A 7551-nucleotide genomic window follows, 5' to 3' on the forward strand; every position below is an offset into this window, starting at 1 on the left:
AGAACAGAATCAAGGCCCTAATCTCTTTGGTTCGTTTCGTCCACTCATACAGCTGTTGAAACGAAGGTAGGTCCTTCTGATCTATGTTAATCTTATTTCTAAACGGGTTTTCCTATTCTTAAGTTGGTAATTTTTTCGCCAATGTTCGTTGTTTAGTTATAATTTGTGGAAATTATTGTGTAGGATGAAGTAATTTTTGTTATAGGGTTTTCATGGTTTTTTAGGGTTACCAAATTTTAGGTTTAGTCCGTGGTTTGGTTTAGATATGTGAGGAAAGTAGATTACTTTTAGGTGTAGATCATATGTGGTATAGATAACACATCTTTGTGTTGAGGATTTGTTGGTGGAGATAACACTTCTTTGTTATATATCATTCTTTATAATTGCAGAGCAGTAGCTACCATTTGATGTTCCCTTCTACAAGTATAGGCTTAACTTTTGAGCTTCTGAGGATTTGCAGTAACTAATTATCTATTACTTGATTAACAATAGAGGGTGGGGTTCGGCTACAAAGTCCATTTTTTCTACAAAGTGTACAAAGTCATAAAACACCACAACTTCAGCCATAAAACACACTTAAAACCCACAAATAACAGAGTGAATATCACTAAAACACAATATGCAAACCCTAACAGTCCATAAAAACTTCAAACACACAATCGTAGAACTATGAATATAAAACACAACATGATAATCAACATAAAACACATTAATGTTAGTTATTCGAAAATCAAAGGCTTATCATCCAAAACATAACACAAAACCCTTCAAATATGGCGTTTTAGTAATCTCCACTTTGTTATATGTGGGTTTTGAGCGTGTTTTATGGCTGAAATTGTGATATTTTATGACTTTGTACACTTTGTAGGAAAAATGGACTTTGTATCCAACTCCCACCCAACAATAGAAAATCATTATGTTTATTATTATATAAGACTGATATTTAATATTTTTAGGATTTGACTAATCGCCTTTTCTTTATGAATATAAGATAAACGATTTTTTGTATTGTGACTTTGAATGGGTGTGTAGGTAGTGTTGGTATTATATATTCAGTTTACCCCTTATACGTCACATGTAGATGGAACTGAGTTCCATATTGATACTCAAATAATTATGTACATGTTGAATATTCATATTACCTATACATTTTTCCTCAAAGTTACTGATCCGATTTTACCAATGCAAAAGGTTATATATTTTTGTTAAACGAACATTATAAATGAGTAACATTCAAATAATATCATCATAAATATTAAGTATGATACAATAGCTTACTCTTTGTTTTGTTCTTTATAAGGAAAGAGGCGAATATCTCCTCCATGACTGTCAGGGACATAAGACCAAGAGAAAAACCAACTATCGAGACTAGAGTGATTAAAAATGGATTGCTACCAGCAAAGTCCCGGGCATTAAGAAAAACGACATGTGCTATTAGTTTGTTGATAGAAATGTAAGTCATTATTCCATCCTTATCAATTCCTGTTTTGCTATTAGAAAACGTATGATATTATATGTTGGTAAGTGTTTCAGGTTTATAGTTTATGTTTTTTCCTAAATTATTATTATTTTTTATCCTTGTACACCTAGATATCTAAACCAAAACGTATAAATAAAAACTCTTGCCTTAAGCTACAGATAGACTTGTACTCGCAGCAACCCATAACATTTGTAAGTAAAATGAAGAACTCCAACCACCAAAGGAATCTCAAGCTTAGATATTGTCCAGAACAAAAAAGAATATCAAAATGCCCAAAACAAAGAATATCAAAAAAGAGTAGTTGGTTGTAGAATAGTGAATGCTTGAACACAATTATGCTAAATTAAGACAAGTAAAGCGTTGGTAATCTTCTGTTTACTGAGTTCCGTGAAGCGTATGAGTGACTTGAGCTTGCGATCAGAGCCGGCTATTGGGCCGGTGATGTGTGTAAAATGCAACATATAAAACACATCAATTAAGGCATAAAACTAACCCTTTTTAAGTACTAATGTTGGAAAAAGAGTGTTTTTGTCTTCCTTTTGTATTTTCAGGATGAAATATGCTCAAAATCACAAAAGAAGCAAAAAGACCACTAATTCTACCATAAATACAAGAAAAGGAACAAAAGTAGACTGCCCGGACCCTCAACGGCATCTCCCAAGGCAAAGGAGAAGAAACAGAGTCTGAACACGCCCCGTGTCCAGCGAACACGGGGGCGTGCCCAGGAAGCAGCAGAAAAGACAAACCAGTAGAAGCTTCCATTGCCCACCACGGGGCCGTGTCCAGCGAGCACGGGGGCGTGGTGAAAGTACAGCAGGCGCATTAATTGTAATTCGCAATTACAATTAATGAAGAGAGAGAGTGTCAGGCGGGCACGGGGCCGTGTCCAGCGGACACGGGGCCGTGTCCAGCCTTCTGTTCAGCCTATAAATAGAGGAGCTTGGCTTCATTCTCTCTCATCCCTTGGCACACCACCTCTCTCACACTTCATCCACCACCCACCACCACCATAACACCATCATCCACCACCATCATCCATTGTCCATCGTAGAGTGTGTGAGTCGTCTCGGGATCCAAGATTGATCGTAAGAGTTCTTGACAATCAAGGCCATGTTTGCCTAAGTCTCTTACATCACTTGGTGAAGACAAGTGTTTAGTATAATACTTTTTATTTTTAATCTTTTGCACTTTTTATTTGGTTTTGTATTAATGACTTTAATAACTAGTTACTTATGTTGAAGGTGATCTTTACTTATCGTTTGTCCGTGGTGTCTTGGCGTTATTTTACTGTCTATATAAAATAAAAGATTTTCACCATTCATATCTCCACGGTCTATATGGTGGTATGTTGGCTACCTGGTCGGGGGTTAAGGGAACGGTTTGGTAAGGGTCTTGCCCTTGTTCAGCGTTTAGAGGTCCTGCTTGGGACCTGGGTCAAATTTAGTAGGATCTCCTTCAATGCCCATAGGTATTGGATGGCGGGGATCCAAACTCTTTGACCCCCTCATAAGTTAACTACTATTAATACTATAACCCGGCTATTTAGGACTGTATCCCTGCTGACTCAGACTACTTAGCCGAGGGTAACGTCACCGCCAAAAGCGGGGCCTACCATAATTTGCATTAATAACTTAATTCATTATCTTTCAATAATCCGACCCTTTAGGATTGTATCCTTGCTGACTCAAACTACTGGGTTGAGGGTAACGTCGCCTTCAAAAGAGGGGCCTACTACAATAACTAAGATAATCTCTTAAACAAGTGCAAAAGTGCGAAAATAATCAAAGGTTATACTAATACACGTGTCGGAACCAAGTGATTCATCTTGTCTATCTGTTTTTATTTTATTTTTATTTTCAGCATTTAGTTAGTTTTTATTTTTCTTAGTTTAAAACATTTTTCTAACCTTTTTGATTTGATTAGACGTTGAGGATAAACCGGTATTAAAAGCTCTTGTGTCCTTGGACGACCTCGGTATCTTACCAACACTATACTACGTCCACGATGGGTGCACTTGCCCATATGTGTGCTTAGTGTTAGTAAATATCGTGTTTTATAAATTTAAAACTTGGCTAAAAGTGTAAAAAGGGCTTAAATATATATCTAAAAACATATATACACTAACACGCATCAGCCGGCCAAGCCGGGAAACGGCCCGAGGCCCAAACTGTTAGAGAGCCTGAAAAATTTCTAAAAAGTTTTATATATCATAAATACTATAAATATTTTACTTGTAACCTACTATAGTTCTGTTGCTAAGAGCGTTCTACTTTATCGTTGAAGTCTTTGGTTTGATTCTTCTATCTCCTGGCTTTTCCGTTTTTTATAGCTTTCCAGAATTTTAAAAGGTCAGATGGATTTATTTCTAAAACAATTGTAGTGGTTGGCCTTTGGTCTATTGGTTCACCATAGAAACAATAACGGTATGGGTGCAAGTTCGATCCCTCCATTCCCTTTACAACATTTTTTTTCCTTTTTTATCAAATCAACATTAATATTGTGTATATAACTTGTCAAATGATGCAAAAGCAATAATCTATATTAATACTGTGTATATAATTTGGCAAATGATGAAAAGCGATGTCAATATTTACAAGCGAATACAACAAAACAAAATCATATACAAGCAAATATGATGCACATTGCTGATATATCCTTATATCTATTATTTTAGTTTTCTATTATTTTAACTTAATTATAGTATACCTTCATCTAAAAGTGACTATTATCATAAAATGTAGGAGTAAAATATAAGAATGTTATATGTGATAATGTAATATTATTACTTTAGTATATTACATTTTACTTATGCTTATTAAAACCTCTTGGGCGTAATATTTATTATTTACATCGAGTACCTGTATTGTACTATACTAAACGAAACCAAAATTCGATCAATACCAATTATAGGGAGGGGCCCGATTTTTTTGTCTTGCACAAGGCCCAAATTATTATTATCATTCTCGGGGACGGCTCTGCTTGCGATAATGGTCCTTTACGTAGTATTATATTATTTCTTTCTTAAAAAAAAATCCTGGAATACAACTTCTTTTCTTTCCTTCCACTTTTTGAAAGAAGTATTTTGAACCTATAAAACGTATTAGGTTTCTTGAAACCCATTTTGAGACGATCCCAAAAAACACGAGTTTTAAGACAGGTTAAAATTCATAATGGTTTTGATGTGTTGCAATACATAATCAGTTAATGAAGTTTTATTAGATTTCAATCGTTAGTACGTAATGATCTGCTTTGATTATAATTAGTTCTTTTACGAGAAAATGTTATTTATACAATATTTTACACCAACTATACTAACATACTCCCTTACCCAAATTTATATGAATAATAATAAAAGAAGGCCTAAGTTGACCAACATGAGGTCAAATTTTACAATCATATTTCACCAAGTATAAATCAAAACCTTATCTGTAACTCTTTGCTCACGTGTCATAGAGTGGGTGTATGGTTAGGTGTATACGAGCCTCTTAACATTATAACTTAAACGAAAAATATCTTTGCTCTCAGTACCTATATATTAAACTTAGAAAGGAATGAAGAGTAACATATATATTAAAATTACCTATATATTAAATTTAGAAAGGAATGAACAGTAACATATATATTAAATTAAATTACCTATATATTAAATTTAGAAAGAAATGAACAGTAACATATATATTAAAATTACCTATATATTAAACTTAGAAAGGAATGAACAGTAACATATATATTAAAATTACCTATATATTAAATTTAGAAAGGAATGAACAGTAACATATATATTAAATTAAAATTACCTATATATTAAATTTAGAAAGAAATGAACAGTAACATATATATTAAAATTAGAAATAGAAACTAACATATAAGTAAATGGTATTGGGTACTCGTACCGGTACCAAATTTATCAAACCGGTTAAAATTAGAAATGGAAACTAACAGATGAGTAAATGGTATTGGGTACTCGTACCGGTACCAAATTTATTAAACCGATGTATTTTCGGTACCGGTTCGTCACCGGTATTCACTGGTTTTTACCCTCAAATACCGGTGCCGTACCAATACCAACCGGTACCGAACCGTACCGTACCAGGTATATTCGGTACCGGTACCCACTTTTGGGGATTTCGGTAACGGTATTTTCGGTACCGGTTGGTACCGAGCTCATCAAATCCTGTAGCAACAGCAATGCAAGTAATTGCACCGTTTAGATTACTTTTCATACACACAGTAAGTAAACTGTATTTCGTTCAAATGAGGTTTTATATACACAACTTATTTTGCTTTCTTTTTTGTCTTTTTCTGTAATGAATGAATTGTAGCATGCAAAATTAACTTGGATATTTAGAATATTTTTGAGCAAATCGTATCAAATCCTGTAATCAAATCGGTATCGTATCGGTACCAAATTTACTATACCAAGTCATTTTCGGTACTAATTTGATACCCACCTTTTGGCGTTTTCAGAATCGTTACTTTCGGTTTGACACCGGTCTAGCACCATACCTGTATTTATTGATTTTTACCTTCAAATACTATACCGTAATGTACCGAGCATTTTCGATGCCGGTACCTAATTTCGATGATTTTCCGGATCGGTACTTTCGGTGGCGTTAACGGTACCGAGCTCATCCATATTTTAACGTGTTAGCACCGTAATAACTGAACTGAAAACAACCGAATTTCCAACGTGTGGGTCCTATTATTATATATTAGGTTATTTAAAATCGTTTTTTAGGACGGAGTGACTATCCTTACCACGTCATTTTTATTTATGTTTTGAGATTCGGTATCTGCTTGCTGTTGTTGACACGCCTTTTGTAGTCATTGGGTCCCCGCCGCAACGCGCAGGCAAAAAATCAACTAGTTGTGAATTTAAGTTATAGCAAAGTAACGATGACTCTAATTCTCTAAACTCATTAAAAACGGCGAGTACGTGTGTTGGTCATATACTCATATTACTTTGCCCCAAGCTACGAGCATGTGAAAACAGTGGCGGACCCAAGATTTTTTTTCAATGGGGTCCATTTTTTCGGTGTTCAAATTTTTGACAAACAAAAGTTAAAATTTTCGGGTCGCCGTCGTTTGGGTCGGGTCGGGTCGTCGTCGTCGTTTAGGTCGGGTCCACTTTCTTTTCAATGATTCTTGCATAATTTGGCCTATAATTCAAGTTTTAAGATGATAAGCAACTATATAAATAACAAAATTCAACAAGATTAATACTAGTATTATTTGAAGAAGATGAGGCATACAAAGATTCATAGCAAAAAAGTCCTTAAACAACTAGTTATATACCAAAATTCAAGTTACAAAAGTAAAAAAAATTCTTACCAGTGGAGGCGGATAAGGCGGCGGAGAGGGCGGAGGAATGGGGAGCCGGCGGTGGGAGGCCGGAGGAGGAGGAGGTAGGCCGAAGGCGGAGGAAGGTAGAGTGGAGGGTTTCTTGATTGTGGATGGTGCGCTGCGCAGCAGGAAGGAAAAGATCGTGACTTTTGATTTTGCTGTAAACACCCAACTTTTGACTTTTGATTGTGGATGGTGACTGTTAAAATACCCAACTTAAAATCAGATTAAAAAAACACAAAAAATGAAACAAACAAGTATCAAACCCCAGACCTTTTGTGTGTAAACAAGGGGCTTCACCAATGAACCAGGCTCACTTTCATTGTTATGGGGTCCAACTAAATTATTTTATAGGGTCCATAGAAAATTTTATATACCGCTTCTATTACTTTTTAAGAAAAGATTAGGGTCCGGGGACCTCGTTCCGCTTAACGTGGGTCCGCCCCTGTGTGAAAAGGGAGAATATATGCATATATTCATCCTTGACTTGTAGCTTTAAACTTAGTATGGATGAAAGCAAACATTCAATCATTAATTCATTTTCAATCCATATTTTGCGTGAGATCCATGTTGGAGAGGGCCGGCACAAAGCAAGTGTCGGGTGGGTGACCGTTCTGGGCTCAAATCAAAATAGGACCTGAAATTTTTTTGAATGTTATATATATATATATTGTCACACCCCGATTTCCACGTGTCACCGGTGGGCCCGGTGGGGGAGTATCGTGACG

The sequence above is a fragment of the Helianthus annuus genome, chromosome 15, assembly GCF_002127325.2.
Source record: "Helianthus annuus cultivar XRQ/B chromosome 15, HanXRQr2.0-SUNRISE, whole genome shotgun sequence".
Classification (NCBI taxonomy): Eukaryota; Viridiplantae; Streptophyta; class Magnoliopsida; order Asterales; family Asteraceae; genus Helianthus; species Helianthus annuus.